General features: G+C 44.5%; 1 protein-coding gene across 1 annotated transcript in view; it reads right to left on the reverse strand.

Moving 5' to 3' along the window:
* The window catches only part of FBXO10 (F-box protein 10), a 286,312-nt gene that overhangs the window by 33,621 nt on the left and 231,096 nt on the right, over positions 1–21,595 (reverse strand). The gene's annotated exons all lie outside the window — the stretch shown is intronic.

Genomic DNA, 21,595 nt, shown 5'->3' on the forward strand with positions numbered 1-21,595 from the left:
GTCTTCACCACCTCTTCGAGGAGGGCATTCCATGCATCCACAAGAAAATATTTCTTGATATTGCTCCTGAGTTTACTCCTTGGAGTTTCAAATCAAGATTCCTGGTTCTATAGTTTCCTTTCCAATGGAATGAATTTGATTCTTGTGTAACATTTATATCTTTAAAGATATTTAAAAGTCTGTATCATATTTCCCTTGTCTCTCCTTTCCTCCAAGGTATACATATGTATACCTTTTGGTTACCATTTTAGTTACCTCTCTCTGGACCACTTCCACCCTGTCTCTATCATTTTTGAGATACACCCTCCAGAACTGAACACAGTATTCCAGGTGAGACCTCACCAAAGACCTATGCCAGGGGTATTATCACCTCCTTTTCCCTGCTGGTTATTCCTCTCTCTATGCAGCCTAGCATCCCTCTGGCCTTAGCCATAACCTTGTCACATTGCTTTGCTACCTTCAGGTCATCAGACACTATCACCCTGAGGTCTTTCTCCCAGTCCATACACATCAGTCTTTCTCCCCCCATCACACACAGCTCCTTTGGATTACTGAACCCCAAATACATGAGCTGCACTTTTTAACATTTAATCCTAGCTGCTAAACCTTTGATCACTCTTCAAGTTTTCTTAGAGTGCATCTCATTTTCTCTTTTCCTTCAGGTGTGTCCACTCTGTTACAGATCTTAATGTCATCTCAAAATCTTGCCTTCTAACCCTTCCACAGTACTGCTCACAAAGGTGTTGAATAGAAACGGTCACATACCCAACCCTTGAGGCATTCCACTTATCATCCTTCTCTCTTTAGAGCAGGTTCCATTTATTATTACACACTTTTGTCTGTCAGTCAACCAATTTGTAATCCATTTCAACACCTTGGGATCCACTCCCAGGCTTAGTATTGTATTTATGAGCCTCCTAAACAGGACCATATCAAAAGCTTTGCTGAAATCTACATGAAGCACATTGAGTGCTTTTCCTTGATCTAATTATCTTGTCATCCAATCAAAAAAATCAGTCAGGTTCATTTGACATGACCTTTCTCTGGTAAAACCAAATTGTCTTGGATTCTGCAACCCCCTGGATTGTAGATAGTCATTATCTTTTTCTTCAGCAGTCTCAATTAATTTTTCTAACACTGAGGTAAGGCTAACTGGCCTGTAGTTTCCAGCCTCCTCTTTGCTATCATTTTTGTACCAGGGCTGGTACAAAAGTATTTGGTGTCAGAAGCAAATTCTTGGTCATGCACCCCCCAACTTACTTACTGGTTGTTGCGCTGGAGGTGGACCCTTGGCCTGGCGCAGGATTGGTACGGCCCTCTGAAGGTTCCCAGAAGGCGCCTGCCACCAGGAGGCGGAGGACACAAGGAGATAGAGAACATAAGAACATAAGAAAATGCCATACTGGGTCAGACCAAGGGTCCATCAAGCCCAGCATCCTGTTTCCAACAGTGGCCAATCCAGGCCATAAGAACCTGTCAAGTACCCAAAAACCAAGTCTATTTAGGCTAGCTGGAGCTTCACCAATAGCAGTCTGGGGGCTCCATGGGTTGAGCCCTTGGATTCCCAGACCGCCTGGGCTTAGTTGGGCCTCTGAGGGTCTCCCAGAGAGGTAGCAGAGAGGTGTGCCCACCAAGAGCAAAGGTGCACGGCTAGTGGAGAACAGATGAGCTAGACCGGAACACAGCGTACCATTCAACCAGTTCTTCACCCAGTTGACTTGCTGGCTTACTCCTATATCATCTAGCCTACTTACCAGTCTTTTCTGTGGAAAAATGTCAAAAGCCTTACTGAAATCCAGATAGGTAAAGTCTACTGTACTTCCCTGGAACGAGACAGGAACTGAAGGTCCTCCGGACAGGATAGGCAGCGCCTAGTGGTCTAGCTCGTGGAAGGCCGCGGGCAGCGTCAGGGCAGGTGGACCTGGTGGTCACAGGAGGAGCAAAGAGAGTGTCCGAATGGAGCACAAGGGTCAAAGCCAGGATATCTGTCCGAGGGTGGTCAGCCAATGCAAAGGTCAGTTCCAGGTATCAGTCCGAGCGTGGTCAGTAGCAAGCAGAGGTCAGTTCCAGGTATCAGTCTGAGCATGGTCAGTAGCTAGCAGGAATCAGTTCCAGGTATCAGTCCGAGCGTGGTCAGTAGCAAGCAGAGGTCAGTTTCAGCCAGTGATTCCAAACGTGGTCAGGGGCAAGCCGAGGTCAGTACTGAGTATCAGTCCGAGAAGGTACAACCTGGTCAGCGGAATCTGGAACAGGAAACAGGAACAGACACTGGAACACAGGAAGGACCACAGGAACACAGGAATGGAGGAACACTGGAACAAGCACTGGAACAAGGAAAGCAGGAACACTGGAACAAGCACAGGAACAAGGAACGCAGGAACACAGGACGGCAACTAGCTTCACACAAGTGTGACGACTCGTTTGCCAAGGTGAGGAACTGAGGAAAGGCCTTCGCCTTATATAGGACGCTTAGCTGATGTCATCGGGAGGCGTCCGGCCCGAGGTTCCCGCCCTGGGCCCTTTAAATGAGGGAGCATCGGCCGCGCGCGTGCCTAGGGGTGGGGCCGAGGTCGCGGAGCCCCTGCAGGAGCTCTGCTGAGAGGCCTGTGATGATGGAGGCGTTCGGGGGATGCCGAGAGCTGGCTGCTGCAGCGGGAAAAGACGTAACGGGACCCGTGGAGGGGAGCCCAAGGTGAGCAGGCCTGTTCGCGGCACCAGCTCGGCCAGGATGCGCAACACTGGTGGCAGCTCCAGCATAGCACTCACTTCCTCTGGCAGTAGTGGTTCCAGCACCGCACTCCGTCCTTAGGCAATATTGCCTCTAGCACAGCACCCTCTGGGCTCGTGCTGGTGGGATTTTGCTACCCCCCCAAATTTTGGCACTTTAGGCAACTGCCTAGTTTGCCTAATGGAAGCACTGGCATTGGTGAGGACTTCTTTTCAATATCTTTTTTAATGATGTTGTTGAGGAACTTGAGGGAAAATATTCATTTGCTAATGTTTAACAAAATCTGTAACAGACAGGCATGCAGGAAAAAATGAAAGTGGACTTAAAAAGGAAGAATGTCAAGGATTTGAAAAATGTACTTCAATGAGAAACGAAAATTACTGATTCTAAATTAAAAAGATTACAGTTGTAACAAAACAGTTCAGTTAGGATCATTAAAAGTTTATCTAAATTTGATCATATTTCTCAAAAATCTACATTAGCTTCCTATGCATTATCAAATTTTGTTCAAAATACTTTCTTTGCCCATAAAGCACCCTCTAAGGGTCGTCCTGAATATCTGTTTGATTTCTTACCAACCAGAAAGATCTTCTTAGGTTACCCTCTCTGAAGGAAATGTATCTAGAGGGCAGCCAGCAATCTGTATTCCAGTATCAGACACCTGTACTCTGGAACTCTTTGCCTCTTGATATTCGCTTGGAAGGTAATTATTTGAAATTCCGGAAATTGGTAAAAACTTTTTTTTTTTCCAAAAGTTTTTGATTACATTTTGGTAAGTTTTTTTTAAATGAATCTTGATGAAATATATCTATGATTTGTGCAATTTATTATTTTTTTATTATTTTTAATATTGGATATTTTAATTTTTTAAAAAACTTTTGTTACATTGTTAATATTTTTGTTATAATGGTTTATTACATTGTATTATGCTTTTTAATTTTCATTGTACACCATTTGATGTAATTTCAAAAATTGGTTTATCAAAAATAAATTACCATTACCATTAGCAAAAAGTGTAAAATCTTGCACTCGGGAAGCAAAAATCCATAAGCCACATATCAATTAGAAGGACAAGCAGTGGAAACTGTCAAAGACAGTTGTGGGTGGCTGCCTACTGCTTTCACTGGCTCTGCTCAGATGTGGTGCTTTGGCAGCAGATCAACATGTTGTAGATTCTTTTTGGAGGCAGGATCGTGGTGATTGTATCTCATTCTTCCTGCCCCATAGGCCCAGGTGATGCAACTTCTTCTTTTGTGCCTGAGTGGATGAGAAGAAGAAGGTGCAATCACTATGGTCAGAAGGAGCAGAAGCAGAATCAGCATTGGTCCCATTAGGCCAGAAGAAAAGAACCTCAAGCAGAATAATGTTGGGTGGGCCCACATGTTCGAAGAAAGGAGCAGGAACAGCTGTTGAACTGTGCAGTCCGAAGTGAGAGGAAGCATCCAAGGAGAAGGTTGCTGCCACTTGCATGTTTCAGAGGAGGAGATGAGCAAGCCAGCATGTGAGAGAGTGAGTGTGTGAGTGTGTGTGTGTGTGTGTGTGTGTGTGTGAGGGAGTAAACAGCAAGTATATATGAAAGAGAAGGAGAAAGTTTTTGCAAACTCTTCTCCCATCTCACTTATTTAAGACAATCTCAGGATGAATGGAAATAAAAAATTCCCATGTATGGAGAGAGCAGGGAATATTTTATGCTCATTAGTTTTAATTATTGGTTGTTATTTAATGTGTCTGCTGTTTTGAAATATTTTATTGGTGTTTGAGAAATTTAAAAAAAACATGTTATATAAGTTTTAATTATTGGATGTTCTATTTATTAGTATGGTTTTATTATTATGATTGATGTTTTATATTTCTTGATTTTATTGTTTGATGTTTTATGAGAAATAGTGATGTTTTTGTTTTTCCATTGTTGCATTACATTAAGGGGCATGGCATTTAGCTGGATAACACAGAAGTTATCTGGCTAAATGCCAGATTTTCAATATTTCCCTCACTTACCTGGCTAAAGTTTAGCTAGATACTTCTAGTCAAACTTTACGGCCAGTTTATTCTATATTTGGTGATGGTCTGTCTGTGTTCTGTATGTGTGACAAAAGTGAGCTATTCTATTAGCGAGTACTTTCTGTGATAGGGATCTATAGCAGCCTGGCTTGTTCTGTTTTCCTAATAGGAGGTGTATTGGTTTTTTAGTGCAATATTTCCAGTGTTACATTTCATAAGTAGGGTTGTTACTGTATGAGTGCTTGCAGTTAGTGATGTTTTGGTATGGTATGTCAAACCCACATCCAACACATATTATAATAGGTCTAATATCCAGTGGCATAGCCACGGATGGGCCTGGGTGGGTCGTAGCCCACCCACTTCACACTCAGGCCCACCCACTCAAAGTTACCCGGCACCTGAGAAGAGAAGCCCAATACAGGGCCATCACGAAACTCATCTTGTGCGGCCCGAGGCCTGACTTGACCTTCACAGGGCTGTCATAGAGCTCATCCTGTGCGACTCAATAAGAGAAGCCCGACTGTCAAAGGGCTGTCGCAGAGTTCATCCCGCATGCCCTATGTCCTTGAATAGACCTGACTGTCACAGGGCCATCGCAGAGCTCATCCCACATGGCCTGAGAAGAGGCCCACCCATCATAGGGCCATCACGGAGCTCATCTTCGCAGCCCTACACCTAAGAAGAGCCCTGATCATCGCAGGGCTGTCGTGGAATCATCCAGCATGGCCCAAGAAGAGAGGCTCGACATTTGAAGGGCTGTTGCAGAGCTCATCCCACGCGGCCCAACACCCGAGAAGAGGCCCAAGAATTGCAGGGCTGTCATGGAGCTCATCCCGTGAGGCCAGAGAAGAGGCCCCACCATCATAGGGCCATTGCGGAGCTCATCCTGCATGGCCTGAGAAGAGAGGCCTGACCATCACAGTCCTGTCGCGGAGCTCAATACACATGGCCAGAGAAGAGGCCTTGCAGCAAGGAGGCCAGGAAGAGAGGGAGAGGCCCTGATAGAGTGAGTGTGTGTGTGTGTGTGTTTTTGTGTATGTATGAGAGAGAGTGAGGGTGAGAAGCATCTGTTTGTACATGTGTGTGAAAGAGCATGGGAGTGAGAAGCCGGTGTGTGTGTGTGTGTGTGTATGTATGAGAGACAGCATGAGAGTGAGAAGCCTCTATGTATAAGAGAAAGTATGGGAGTGAGAAGCCTGTGTGTGTTTGTATGAGAGAGAGCATGAGAGCGAGAAGCCTGGGAGTGTGTGTGTGTGTGTGGGTGTGTGTCTGTGAGAGAGAAAGCATGGGAGTGAGAAGCCTGTGTATATGTGTGTGAATGAGAGAGAGAGCATGGGAGTGAGAAGCCTGTCTGTGTATGTATGAGAGAGAGCATGGGAGTGAGAAGCCTAGATGTGAGTGTGTATGAAAGTGAGCATGGGAGTAGGAAGCCTTTCTGTGTATGTATGATTGAGAGCATGGGAGTGAGAAGCCTGTCTGTGTGTGTGTATATGAGAGAGAGCATGGGGATGAGAAGCCTACCTGTGTATGTATGAGAGCACGGGAGTCAAGAGCCTGTGTGTGTATGTATGAAAGAAAGCATGTGGGTGTGAGAGACAGTTGATGTGAGAGAGAGCATGTGGGAGTGGAAGCCTGCATGTGGGAGAGAGCATGTAAAAGAGCCTGTGTGTTTGTGTGGGAGTAGAAACCTTCGTGTGAGAGTGGGAACTTATGTGTGTGAGTAGGAGCCTGGGTAAAAGAGAGTGGGTGGAAGTGGGAACCTGCGAGTGAGAGCCTACATGTGAGAGTAAAAGCCTGGATATGAGAGAAAGCATATGAGAGCGAGAGCCTGTATGTGAGAGAGAGCATATGAGAGTGGGAGCCTGTGTATATATGAGAGAGAGCATGCAAGAGTGGGAGCCTGTGTGAGAGAAAGCATTTGTTTGAAATAGTGCATGTGAGAGAGAATCTGTGTGTGTATAAAGGAGGAAGGAAGAAGTCAAGAGGAGAGAGAAAAAACAGAAAGAATAAAAGAGACCCTGAAAAAGGAATTAGGAAAAAACAGACAAGGGGAAAAAAGAGACTGGGACCAACCGATTAGAAAAATAAGATCAGACAACAAAGATAAAAAAAATAATAATTTGGATTTTAAGCAATTGGAATATGCCATCTTTGTGAATGTGCATTTCTCATAAATTTGTATTTTGCTGTTTCTTCAGTATTCCAGTGTTCACAGAGGCTGAGGCTGGTTTCTCAGGCTTTCCATTTCAGTTTTATCTGTATGTTTGTTTCTAATTTGTAGTTCCTTATTCTGTATTAAGTAAGGCTCCGTCCATGTTGCACATATGTGACAGAAGTAAAGTATTTTGCCTAGTGTGTAGTTTCCCAGAAGGGATTTATAGCAGTTCGGCTTGTTCTGTATGCCCACTACGTAGGGTATTAGTGTTCTAGGGTTTGGTGTAATGCTTGCCTTTGCTGCCTTTTTTTAAGATAAGGTTGCTGCTGTTTGAGTCCTGAGAGTTAATGCTGTTATGGTATGGCATGGGAAGGTTCTAGGTGTTTTTTTGTGTAGGGATTGGTCTTACTTCATAAAGGGGCGGATTTTCATACTCCGCGAATAGGCCTACTTTTGTTTGCGCTCCAGGCGCAAACAAAAGTACGCTGGATTTTAGTAGATACGTGCGGAGCCGCGCATATCTGCTAAAAACCTGGATCGGCGCGTGCAAGGCTATAGATTTTGTATAGCCGGCGCGCGCCGAGCCGCACAGCCTACCCCTGTTCCCTCCGAGGCCGCTCCGAAATCGGAGCGGCCTCGGAGGGAATTTCCTTTTGCCCTCCCCTCCCCTTCCCCTCCCTTCCCCTACCTAACCCACCCACCCAGCCCTGTCTAAGCCCCCACCTTACCTTTGTCGGGGGATTTACGCCTCCCGGAGGGAGGCGTAAATCCCCGCGCGCCAGCGGGCCTCTTGCGTGCCAGGCCGCGACCTGGGGGCGGGTACGGAGGGCGCGGCCACGCCCCCGGACCGCCCCGGGCCGTAGCCATGCCCCCGTACCCGCCCCCAAAACGCTGCCGACACGCCCCGAAAACGCCGCGACGACCGGGACCGCCCCCCGACACGCCCCCCTCGGAGAACCCCGAGACTTACGCGAGCCCCGGGGCTCTGCGCGCGCCGGTGAGCCTATGTAAAATAGGCTCACCGGCGCGCAGGGCCCTGCTCGCCTAAATCCGCCCGGTTTTGGGCGGATTTAGGCGAGCAGGGCTCTGAAAATCTGCCCCAAAGTGTTTGGCTTTGGAGGAAATTTGTTTTGCTGTCACTGAAGTGGCACCAGCATTTGAATATATATTTTTTTGCATCTCCTAGTTCTGTTCTGCAACCTTTTGCGAATCTTAAGTTCTTATGATGATTATTGTGATTATGGCTGTTTTATTGTACATATGTTATTCTCTGCATTTTTGGAAAGAGGATTCATAAAAGAATACATTTATATATTTTTTTATTTCATAATTGGATCTGATGTTTCTGTTAAACTTTCGTTACTTTTTACATAATATGTATTTATAAACTACAATAAATATAAAATAAATTAATATAGATTAATAAGATATTTTTTATACTGGTAAGAGCTTGAAATAATAGAATTAAAAATTTTAAAGCAACACATGATAAAACTACTTAGAAATCCATTGTCTGATGCACTCTAAGGCATTATTTATTGATAAGAGAACAAATAGTAGGGCCTAGACTTTTTGTCAACTGCACACCAATGTTAACCTTGGGCCGGCCCCCCCCCCCAAAAAAAAATCATTTCTGGATACGCCATTGCTAATACCATATGGGTTCCAACTATCTTTTTTGCAAGATTTTCTGGTTGGCACCACAGCAATGCATGTAAATATAATATGCATGTTGAAAGTGATATTTTATCTGAGCAGACTGTATTTTGAATGTTCTTTTTCATGTAAAATCTGTTTATTATAAATGCATAATTTTTAATTGTATATGGGAAATGCCAGGGAAGGGTGTGCTGCAAGGCTGTAAGGTTTGCTTAGAGCACCTAAGATCCTTATATCGGCCCTGGTCAAAGATGAGAGTGATCTAGGAGTACTTATCTCAGATGATCTGAAGGTAAGCAATGTAATAAAGCAACTGGAAAAGCTAACAGTATGCTTGATTGCATAAAGAGGAATTATTAGCGAGGAAGAAGGTGGGAAATATTGTCTCTGTATATATAGGTCACTTGCGAGACTATTATCTTTAATACTGGCCATACATTTCAAATGACAATGAGAGAATGGAAGCAATTCAGAAAAAGGGCTACTAAAATGATACAAGGCCCGTGACACAAGCCTTACAAAAAATGTACTTGCTGGAGGAAAGAAGGGATGGAGTACATGATTAAAACTTTTAAATATCTGACAGGCTTCAAAAAAGAATGGAAAGGTAAAATTTTCTATAAAAATGAAAATTCAGGGACAAGGAGTCATGATATAAAGTTACAGGCAAGAAAGTGCAAAGGAGACTTTATAAAATATTTATTAACTGAGAGGATATTGGAGGCTTGGAAGAACCTACCAGCAGAGGTAGTAACAAAGAAAATCATGAAAGAATTTAAACTTGCTTGAGACAGATTCACAGCACAGTGGTAAGGTGAGGGAGGGAAGGGGGGGGGGGGCGGGGGGTTTAATAGGTAGATGAAATGGTGGAGGGGCTTCAGAGTTTGTTCGGTCATATGAAACTTTAGAGGACCAAAGAGGGGAAAACACAAGCTAATGGGCACAGCGTGAAACTCCAACTGATCAGGCTAGGTTACAACCATAACAGTAATGGTACAGCTGTATTAGGTTGCCATTGTTCCAACCTCAACAACACTGCAACTGCAGCAGTTTTTCATGAAGGTCGGGGTAACCTGCACAGAGTGACTTGGGTTAGAATGAGCATTCTTGAAGCTGGATGTTTTTGAACAACCACCTCACAAATGTTGGTGGCTGTGTGAATTGTTACAAAACTTAGTGGTAAAAAATGGAAGAGGAGCTGGGTGTTGGGTTAAGCATTGGTCTATAAAGGAAGTGGTCCATATTCAGCCGCCGCGTGGCTGTGCTAGTTAGCCGGATAAACTTATCTGGCTAACTAGCACTGTATATTCAGGGTGTAGCCGCATTACTGAATATACCTGGATATCTTAAAATTATCTGGATAAGTGAAACCAGTGAATCCAGAGTAGGCTGGATAATTCAGCTGGTTAACTCTGAATATAGAGTTAGCTGGTTCAACTTATCTAGCCAACTTGACTCCTCCCCGATCCACTCATTCCCTGCCCCTGAGTTATCTGGTTAAGTGGCATCACTTAGCTGAATAAGTAGTACTTATTCCAATTTGAATTTTGGCCTTTTAACATAAAATATGCGTGGAAACCGTTGTGATGTCTCTAACTTATCAATATAACCCTCCACCCTCACTGCAACCAACATATTACCTCCTGTATATTCACCCATTCGTACCTAACCGGGAAATCCACTCTACAGTCATTGCGTTAATCTAAAAGACCCATAAAATTTCGACCATAATTATCGATCAACCTTTAACTCGACTTAATGTCCTCATATTAGCAATGCGATCAAGCTTTTGTACCAATATCACTTTAGATTAATTGTTTCTTTAATGCTCCCCTGATGTCCTAATGTTAATCGTTGTTATATTAGCTTTGTAACCAAGCTCTTTACCAATGTCACTTTACATTAATTATTTCACTATTGTTCTCCTGATGTTCTAATGCTATTTGTTGATATAATTGCTCCTCGGATGTTTTTCTGTTAATGTAAATTGTTGTTATAATTGTAAACCGGAGTGAAGGCTGACACTAATACTTTGGTATTTAAAAAAAACAACATACATACAAATTTATTTATTTAAAATCTCTTCTATTCTTCTATTCTGCATAAATGCAACAAAGTAGTTGTTTAGAGCGGAGTACAGTTCTTCAACGTATATAATCATGCATAAATGAAAACATAGACAAAACACATAAAAACACAATAAAACATACTTATTCATACGTATAAAACAAATAGGGGCAGATTTTAAAAGCCCTACGCACGTAAATCCAACTGGAGTTACGCGAGTAGGAGGGTTACGCGTGCCGAGCTTATTTTGCAAAGGCCCAGCGATGCGTGCAAGCCCCGGGATGCGCCTATATCCCAGGGCTTGAAAAAAGGGGCGGGGGCGTGGCCAGAGGCCTCCGTAGGGCCTCTAGGCCGGGGGATCCCGCGCCGGTACTCGGCCAGTGCTTGCAACCTATGCCTGTACGGAGGCAGGCGCAACTTGTATAACAAAGGTTGGGGGGGGGGAGTTTAGGTAGGGCTGGGGGGGGGGGTTAGGTGGGGGGGGGGCAGAAGGAAAGTTCCCTCCGAGGGAGTTCCCTCCGAGGCCTTGATTTTTTTCCTAAAACTCTTTAAGGTGAATTTTTAAAAGCTGAGCCTGTAAAAAAAGGGGCAGACTAGGGGGGTTCCAGGGTAGGGCCAACATTTGCCCAAATAATTTGCTATTTTATAAGCAATTTACGCATGCGCATTTGGCAGTTTACTTGTGTATTTTTACACCTGCTCTATATCTGGAGTAAGTGATCGCAAATGTCTTAAAAGTGAAATACTGACTGGGTGGGGGTCTGGGTGAAATGGGGGGACTTCAGACAAAAGACCCAGGAGGACATTGATGACCTGCAGATGGACTGGGCAAACTGGCAGACTAATTGGTAAAATTAGTAATTTTTTTCCGCGCTTGTTAGAAAATTACACAACTTATACGCGTAAAAACTTCACATGTATATTTTTAAAGTTAGATGCAAAAATACACAAATATAGCAGTTGCGCGCTATTTATTTAAATCTTGAAAGCGGCACTTATCTGGACAAATTCTGAGTTATCCAGCTAAGTAGTGACTTTGGAACTTATCCGATTAAGTAGCAGCAAAACCATTACTTAGCCAGATAAGTATTAAGGCGTTACTTATCTGGCTAAGACAGAACTAATGCTTTTAAAACTTATCCAGCTATCTGACTTAACTAGATAAGTAGTGTTTTAAGACTTATCTTCCTAAGTAGTAGCCTTGCCCCTTCTTAGCCAGCTATCAGGCCGATACAGTACAGTGCGCTCTGGCGGAGCACACTGTTAGCCCAGGTTTGGACGTGTGTTTTCGATGCACTACGGCTACGCGCGTATCTTATAAAATTCGGTGTACTTTTGTTCGCGCCGGTGGTGCGAACAAAAGTATGCGCGCGCATATGTTTTTAAGATCTACCTCTATGTCTCTGCGAGTATATACTTTGATTGATGTGTTGTTTCCTATGCTCATTTGCTGTGTTCACTTTAATAAAAAGTATGTTGAAAATGGTCTCCCAGCATTCCTTACGCTTCCTCCTCTGCTGGCTATATGGTGCTGTTCTTTGGGCAGGCTAAATTTTACAGTCCTTTTCCCAACTTTTTAACACTGTGAGTGCAGGATGCTGGTTTTTGCAGAACATTTGTCATTCACAGGAGAGCACACAGGAATTTTGACATTTTTTTTTTGTTTATTAAATTTGAAAAGATAACAACAGAGACAAAGAATAAACATTTTTCCATTATTTGCTATACAATCTTGCACTTTACACAACTTAAACCAATCTATAGAAATACCTGGTCTTCCACAATCTTTATGCCTTTTACCTCGCTCAGGCATTGCCCGTTGGAGGGAGCTCTTCATCCTTCCGGGCAGCAATCAATGTGAGGACCATTATATTGAGAAGGTGTGCAAATTTGAAACCCCCCTCCCCCATTCCCATAATGAGTGATCCTGAGGTAACACAGGTGTGCGCATAAGGCCACATTTACACAGCAGGCTTCGAGCCAACGGAGACAGAGACTGGACGTATATGTCCCAACATTTGACAAAATCTCTTTTTTTTGTAAACCATTCAATTTTGTCGACATATTTATCTAGAACACAGGTATGATGAATCAGGATGCGAAATTGTGTTATGGGGGCCGGTCTAAGGAGATCCATTTTTGCAGAATACATTTCTTGGCAAGCAATATCAATATACAACACCATTTTACATACTTGCTAGAGAAAGTAATACGCCTAGTATCATCCCATAGAAAAACATTCACTGTGAACGCAAAAGAAGTGGTAGTTAAGGAAAGCAAGTATTTATGCACCCATTGCAAAATGAATAAATGACTGGACAGGTCCAAAATTGGTGCCTAAGCGGGCTGCCAAGGCTCCTGTAACTACCTGCTTGTGTAGAAGCTATATAAGATCTATGCAAAAATCTAAACTGTAGTTCTTGAAGGGACGTATGTACTAATAAGGTCTGTGTATGCCCAAAACAGCCTTTATAATAGGCTGAGGTCAATTTGGTTCCCAGCTCTTTGTTCCAGCCGGCCACCAAGACATCCCAGTTAGGAAGAGGTTGATGCTTCATTAGTAACTTATACCAGAAGGACATCTTATGGCTCGTGGGGTCGTCCATATCCAAAAAATCCGAAAGAAGCTCCCAAGCATGGTTATGGGGATCTGTCAGGGACAGGGATCTCACATAGGACGTATTTGCAGGTAAGCATAAAAATGCTGGTTTGGAAGGGCATAATGTTCCCAAAGAGTTTGAAAAGGGCATACAACATTGAATTCATCAACGACATGGACAACAGCCCACAGTACTTTGTCCCGCCAAATCCTAAACACCCCACCCTGCAGGCCGGGCAAAAAATCTCTATTCCCCACTATCGGCAAAAAATGAGTGTAACAGCTAGGGATGTGCATTCATTTGTGACGAAATAGGAAATAGAGATGATATTTCCTATTTTGTCACGGTTCAGGGGGTGACGAAACGATAAGAAAACCCACAAAATTTCGTGTGGTTTCTTATCATTTTTTGGGCGAGGAGAGTTATGTCTTTCTTTTGTAGATAAGCTAGTCACGAAAAGGAAGAAAAAGAATGCGAAAATAGAGGCTCTCTGGAGGGAGGGAACATGTCCTACTCCACCACCATGTCACGTGACCTCCTTTGACATATTTTAATATTCCATCATTTTGGTTGCGGTGGCTTGCAGTCTTGGCAGGGTTGAAAAACCCTTTTTGGCAGGTCCAAAACACATCACTCAGATCCAGTTGCAGCTCAGTCCACATTGTAAGGCTCCAAGAAATGATACGTTCATGGGGGTAGAAACCTGGTTTATAGTAGCTTGCTACACTTTTTTTTAAAGTTGTCTGCAGTCTGCTCACAGTTTGGATACTTCATTATATGGGTTGGAGTCTTACTAATCAGCCCATTGACAGTCGCAAACAGCTTATGGGGGTGGCTCAAAGAACTCTAAATCCTTTTAACATACAAGGCCTGTTTGGCCTTATAACAACTATTCATATAAGCCTTCAGTATTTCACCATATAGGATTTGGGTGGATAAATCCTTAGGGGTAGATTTTTTGAAAAAGCGCACTGGCGTTCATGTGCGCACGCTACTCGGAACGGCCTGAGAGGGAACTTTCTAACCCCCTATTCTAACCTTCCCACCCCTTCCCCTCACCTATCCCCCCCTAGCCCTATCCTAACTCCCCCCCCCCTGACTTTTGTTTTACCTTCTGCGCCTGCCTCTGGGCAGGCGCAGGTTGAGCGCACCAGCAGCCTGCCGGAACGCTATCCCCTGGCACGGTGGCAAATGGCCGCTGTGCCGGGAGCCTCTGACCCCGCCCCGCCCCTCCCCTTTTGTAAAACTCCAGGACTTAGACACGTCCCAAGGCTTTACGTGCATCGACAAGCCTTTATAAAATAGGCCCGGCGTGCGTAGGGCTTTGAAAATCTGGCCCTTAGTCTTTCTCCATTGCCTCAACTTTTTTTAAGTGATTATCTTTGAACCTTCAAATCATAAGCAAATCAAAGGGCAGACTTACAGCTACATCTTTTAGAAACCCTTTGCACAGGCACTAATAAATCATACGTATCAGACAATTAGCTTTTCCATAAATTTGTTAGTTTAGCTACACTCAATATTTCATCCTTCCCAATTTCTCTACCAAAGTTCCAATGTTTACCGAAATCCTCGAGTACCAATAATTCCCTAGTTATATATGTTATCTTTTACTACATCGTGACTGCCCAGATCTGTCAAACATTAAAAAACATCATGAACGAGTGATGAGACCAAAAACGCTCTAAAATACAGGTTTGAGACAATAAAGTCAGCCAATTCTGGTGACATATCAATAAGTACAGTGTGTTCCCAGCACAATGTGTTGGACCTCTAACTAATTGTCCAACATGGACAACAACTCCTTGCCCAGAGATGATTGTCCTGAGTTCATGTGGACATTAAAATCTCTTTAATGTCCACATGAACTCAGGACTCTCTTCTGGCAATGTTACCATCGAAAATAACTTGCTTTTGGATGGTAACATTACTAGAAGTCCCACTAGTGGAACCAATTTGGTTAACAAATTATTAGGAGGGTGATATAGTACACAAGCAGTCCAACAACCCAGTTTTATAACTAGAGCTTCCACAGGGGCATAAAATCAAAACCAACCCTTTGTATTTTTAGTTCTGTTTATATATATATTTAAAACCCCTCCCTCTTTTTTTATCGGACATGCTTTTTCTAAAAAGAAATCTCTGGAGCATATATTTAGTTCAAAGGAAAAGAGTCAAATAAATTATGCCAGGATTCTGACACAAAGAAAAGGTTCAATTTATATTGCAAAATCAAATCATATAAATATTGTTCCTTCATTTTTACCTATCTTGAAGTTACATATCCCACCTGTACAATATACAGTGACGTAACATTTTAATGCTCAACTTTAATAGGAACAAGCACATGCTTTTTCAAGAAAACAGGTCTGTGCCTGTCTATTCCCGCATACCTCCCTCGTCCACAAAGTACTGGAATTGCTTCACCCATTAAAGCTGTTAGTATACATGCTGCAAACGAAGACTAGATTAAAAACGTATGCATCATTATCTGTGACATAAATACATTAAACAATAGCAAAAAACATTACTAACCAACAGAATCTCATGCACCAGCATTTAGGGTCCAGGGGCTCACCAAGGGGTGCACGGGTGGGGGGGCACTTAGGCGATGACCCGCCTTTGTAATCATACCCCGCAGTGATCAGAGATGACATTAGGCTGGGATTTGGATCCAATACTTCCAGCGGATGATCAGGAAGCTTTTAGAGTTTTACATTTAGAAGTCAATAAAAATTGACTTAATTTTGGACTTTTGGAAAATGATTATACTTAAGTATATAGCACTGGGTATAGATCGTGCCACTCACACGAATATATATGATACAGCAAAATTGCTTACCTTGTAATAGGTGTTATCCCAGGACAGCAGGATGTAGTCCTCACATATGGGGTGACATGAGTAATGGAGCCCTATGTACGGAAAACTTCTTTAAAAGTTTCTATGAAACTTTTGAATGGCACCGGAGTGCCTACTGAGCATGCCCAGCATGCTATGATATTCCCTGCCACAGGGGTCTCTCTTCAGTCTTGTTTTGTAGCAATAAGTGTTAGCCAAAAATAAAATAATAAAACGTAACGGACCCAACTCCGCGGGGTGGCGGGTGGGTTTCGTGAGGACTACATCCTGCTGTCCTGGGATAACACCTATTACAAGGTAAGCAATTTTGCTTTATCCCAGGACAAGCAGGATGCTAGTCCTCACATATGGGTGAATAGCAAGCTAGAGGCTGAGTCATTTTGTGCTGAAGTGACCGTGAGGTATTGTTGTTGAAATGAATCAGCCGAAATCACATCAGGTTGGATGTAGAAGGAGTTGGGATTATACTGGAAACAAGTTCTTTAAGACGGATTGTCCATATGCTGAATCTTGTCTTCCTTCCTTGTCTAAGCAGTAGTGAGCTGCAAAGGTGTGAAGAGAACTCCATGTTGCTGCTTTACAAATGTCCAGAATAGGCACAGAGCGAAGGTGTGCTACTGAGGCTGACATCGCTCTGACTGAGTGTGCGTTTACTCGCCCTTGAAGAGAAAGGCCTGCTTTTTCATAACAAAATTGAATGCAATCTGCTAGCCATTTTGACAGAGTATGCTTACCCACTGCTTTGCCTGGTTTGTTTGGATCATAGGATACAAACAGCTGACTGGATTTTCTCTGGGCTGTAGTGCGGTTCAAATAGAAGGAGAGCGCACGCTTACAGTCCAACGTATGTAGGGCTCTTTCACCTTGGTGGGAATGAGGCCTAGGAAAGAATGTAGGTAAAACTATTGATTGATTTAAGTGAAACTCCGTGACAATCTTAGGAAGGAACTTTGGATGTGTCCGGAGGACTACCCTGTCATGTAAGAACTTTGTAAAGGGTTCGTATGTGACTAGTGCTTGTAATTCACTGACCCTTCTGGCCGAAATGATGGCTATGAGAAATACCGTTTTCCAAGTAAGGTATTTAAGGTCACAGGTACTTATGGGTTCAAAAGGAGAACGCATAAGTCTAGTGAGTACTACATTCAGATCCCATTGTATGCTTGGGGAATGAACTGGAGGTTTAATGTGAGTTAGGCCTCTCATGAATTTACTGACGAGAGGCTGCGTGGAGATCGATGCATCTCCCAACTTATTATGATAAGCTGAGATTGCACTTAAATGTACCCTTACAGATGATGTCTTAAGACCAGAGTCTGAGAGATGGTAAAGGTAATCTAGTAGTGAAGTAGTGGGGCAAGTGAAAGGATCTAAATCTTTCTGAGTGCACCACAGAGTAAACCGTTTCCATTTGTATGAATAATTCTTTCTAGTGGAAGGTTTACGGGAAGCTATCAGCACTTGAGATATAGCGGATGGAAGGTTGAGAGGTCGTAAGATCAAGCTTTCAACATCCATGCTGTCAGGGACAGGGATTGAAGGTTGGGATGGCGCAATTGACCCTGTTCCTGAGTTATGAGATTGGGAGCTATTCCTAGACGAATAGGATCCCTGACTGATAGATCTAGCAGTATGGGGAACCATACTTGTCGAGGCCAATATGGGGCTATGAGTATCATGGTCCCTTTGTCCTGTTGTAACTTCACTAGTGTTTTGGTTATGAGTGGTATTGGTGGATAGGCGTATAACAGGCCTGCATTCCAAGGGCGAGCAAATGCGTCCGTTGGTAGGCTGTTGCGCTGCCGGAGGCGAGAGCAGTAATTGTTCACTTTGTAGTTGAGCTGGGATGCAAAGAGATCTATCGTCGGTTGACCCCAGCGTTGGAAGATTTTGAATGCTATTGTTGGATCCAAGGACCATTCGTGTGGTTGGAACTGACGACTGAGGCGATCCGCTACTGTGTTGTGGATGCCTGCTAGGTAGGTGGCCCGTAGAAAAATCGAGTGCAGTAGGGCCCAGTCCCAAATCTGTGCTGCTTCTTGACAAAGGAGATAAGAACCTGTCCCCCCTTGTTTGTTGATGTACCACATGGCTACTGTGTTGTCCGTTTGGATCAGAACAGTCCTGTGTGATAGGCAGTCCTTGAACGCATGCAGCGCATAACGTATAGCTCGAAGCTCTAGGAAGTTTATTTGAAAAGAAGCTTCGAGTTTTGTCCACTTGCCTTGTGTCTTTAGATGACCAATGTGTGCTCCCCACCCTAAGGTGGATGCATCTGTAGTCAAAGTCACTTGTGGAACTGGCTGCTGAAAAGGTAGGCCTTTGAGTAGGTTGTTCACTGATGTCCACCAGAGAAGTGCAGATCTGAGTTCTGGAGTTACACAAACGGGCGTGGACATTTGTTGAGTGGCTTGAATCCACTGAGTTTTCAGTGTCCATTGTAGTAGTCACATGGTTAATCTGGCCATGGGAGTTACGTGAACCGTGGAAGCCATGTGCCCTAGAAGAATGAGGCACTGGTGAGCTGTAACTTGGGTGTGGTTGCGAAGAGCGTGAGTTAACCGGACAAGTGTTTGAGCACGGTCTTTTGGAAGAAAAGCCATTGCTAATGTAGTGTTCAGTTCCGCACCTATGAACTGTATGAGATGAGTTGGTGATAGGTGGGATTTTTGGTAGTTGATTAGAAATCCCAGGGAGTGCAGCACTTGGATAGTGAGCTCGAGAGAAGTGAGAGCTCCTTCTTTCGATGGACTTTGGATGAGCCAATCGTCCAGATAAGGGAACACGTGCACTCTCTGCTTGTGGAGGTGTGCCACCGCTACAGCCATGCATTTTGAGAACACTCTTGGTGCAGACGCAAGGCCGAACGGCAGCACTCTGTATTGGAAATGTTGATTCAGTACTCGAAATCGCAGGTACTGGCGATGAGGAGGATAAATGGGAATGTGAGCGTACGCATCTTGAAGATCCAGAGAGCAGAGCCAATCTCCCCTTTGAAGAAGAGGTAGAATGGTGCCTAGGGACACCATTCTGAACTTTTCTTTTTTGAGAAATTTGTTGAGATTTCTGAGGTCTAGAATAGGACGTAGGCCTCCTGTTTTCTTTGGAATGAGGAAATATCTGGTGGATTTTCTTTTGGGAGAGTTAGGAAATCCAGTCTGTAACCGTGAGTGGTGATGGATAACACCCACTGGTCGGTGGTAATGGAGGTCCAATAGTTGTGGAAGTACTGTATGCGGCCTCCTACTGGTATTTCTGGGAATGGGTTGGACTGGCTGCTGCTCTCTGGTGTTGTTCAGAAACCAGAAGTAGTTGTGGTTTGTGGAGGTGGCTGAGGTCTTGCTGGCCTCTGCCTTGGTTGTTGGCGTTGTGTTGGGCGGTTAGCCCTTTGCCTACCTGCTGGGGGATAGTACCGACGTGGACGGTAGTGTGGTCGGCGAGTGTCCCGTCTGGGATATTTCTTGGAAGAAGTGTGAGTATCCTGAGTTTGAGAGGATAAGTGCTTTAAGGTTTCGGTGTGATCTCGTAAGGTTGCCACCGCTTCCTTAATCTTCTCCCCAAAGAGGTTATCCCCTAGACAAGGCAGGTCCGATAAATGCTCCTGTACCTCTGGACGAAGATCAGAGGCCTTCAGCCATGCCCACCTTCTGGCAGCTATGCCGGATGCTGACAAGCGTGCTGCTGTTTCATAGCAATCGTAAGTTGCTCGAACTTCATGCTTGCCCGAATCAAGGCCTTTGTGTACAACATTTTGTAGTGATTCCTGAAACTGCTCTGGAAGGGAAAGCGAGAGCTCCTGAACCTGTTTCCACAGGTTTCGTTGGTATTGATTCATATAGAGCTGGTAAGAAGCAATCCTTGAGACCAGCATGGAACCCCGGAAATATCTTTTTCCCTAGGTTGTCCAGGAATCTGCTTTCTTTCCCAGGTGGTAGGGAAGCATGAGACTTTTGCCTTTTTGCCTTCTTTTGCGCAGATTCAACCACCACTGATTGATGAGGCAATTGGGATCTCTGGAATCCTGGAGCAGGTTGTACCAGATAAGTGGCGTCAGCCCTCTTGTTTACGGATGATACAGAACTTGGGTGTTCCCATATTCTGTGCTGTAAATCTTGGAATACCTCATGCACTGGGATTGCCAATAGTTCTTTGGGAGGGTCCACGAATTGGAGGACCTCCAAAGTCTTTTGTCGCTCATCTACCTCCGTTTGGATAGCGAAAGGTATGGTCTCCGCCATTTCTCTAACAAAGTTAGTAAATGAGAGGTCTTCCGGTGGAGATTTTCTATGGTCTATTGGTGGAGAAGGATTTGAAAATATCTCTTTGTCCGAAGAAAATTCAGAGGTGGAGTCTCCAGTATCCTGATGTGGATCTTGAGGATATAATGGAATCGGTGAGCGAGGCCTAGTAGGTCGTGGTACTCCTGAGGGGCCTGGTACTGAGTCCAATGGTAAATGCCTTGGTACTCCAGACGGTGCTGGTACAGGGTCCAGAGGCATCTGCTTCGTAAGGATGTCCAAAAGTGAGTCCAGTTTGTTAAGAACTGGATGTAGCACGGTGACATCCTTAGGAGGAACCGGCGCTGGTGTCGCTGGCACCGAGGAAGGGATCGATGGAGACGTGTGCGTCATCGGTGACTTTACCGGGAGAGGAATCGACTCCGGTTCCGCTGGCATCGTCGGTGACCTCGGAATCGACGGAATGGGCGTCGATGGAGATGGCACCGGCATCGATGGTGATGGCACCGGCATCGATGGTGATGGCACCGGCATCGATGGTGGAATCGCTTCACGTAGCGCTTGTTGCACCGCTTGACGTATCAGGGAGTCAAGTTCCTCTCGCGCAGCTGGTGAAAACAGAGCAGCTGTGGAGGGAGGCGGTGGAGGCGATGCCGATACCCCCTCAGAGCCCTGAGGAGGTTCGGAACCCGGCACCGATATCGGTGGGGAACGCCTTTCAGTAGGCCTTGGAGCCTCTTCCTCCGTCCGGGCTTTCTTAGCCGGAGAGGCCGTACCTGTGGACGTCTCTTCGGTCATCGTATCCTTGCGCCTCCGATGGCGATGGCGATGCTTCTCTTTCTGTTGATCGCTGCTCGAAGTCGATGCTTTTGATGATATCGACTGGGAAGAGGCTGAGGCATCTCCCGCTTCCAGTTGTTTTTTCTTGAGCATAAGCTGACGAACGGAAGCCGTTGGAGAGGACTGCGCTGAAGTCGATGCCCGTGGAAGGAGCTTAATGGAAAATAGTTGCTCCATTTTCTCAGCCCTCAGACGACGACCTTTACTGGTCATTTCAGCACAAGATTTGCACTTTTGAATATCGTGGTCTTTGCCTAAGCAAAGAACACATTCAAAATGTGGGTCAGTAATTGACATTGTTCTTGTGCAATTGGGGCACTTTTTGAAGCCGGAGGCCATGGCGCCGGACGGCCGTCGACGGCAAAAACCCCCGAAATTATCGCTCCCAGCCGGGAATCGATAACTGAAAAAGTTACCCCTGGTAATAAATTTGAAAAAACCCCTGCG

This window comes from Rhinatrema bivittatum, chromosome 1 (assembly GCF_901001135.1).
Source record: "Rhinatrema bivittatum chromosome 1, aRhiBiv1.1, whole genome shotgun sequence".
In the NCBI taxonomy this organism is placed as follows: Eukaryota; Metazoa; Chordata; class Amphibia; order Gymnophiona; family Rhinatrematidae; genus Rhinatrema; species Rhinatrema bivittatum.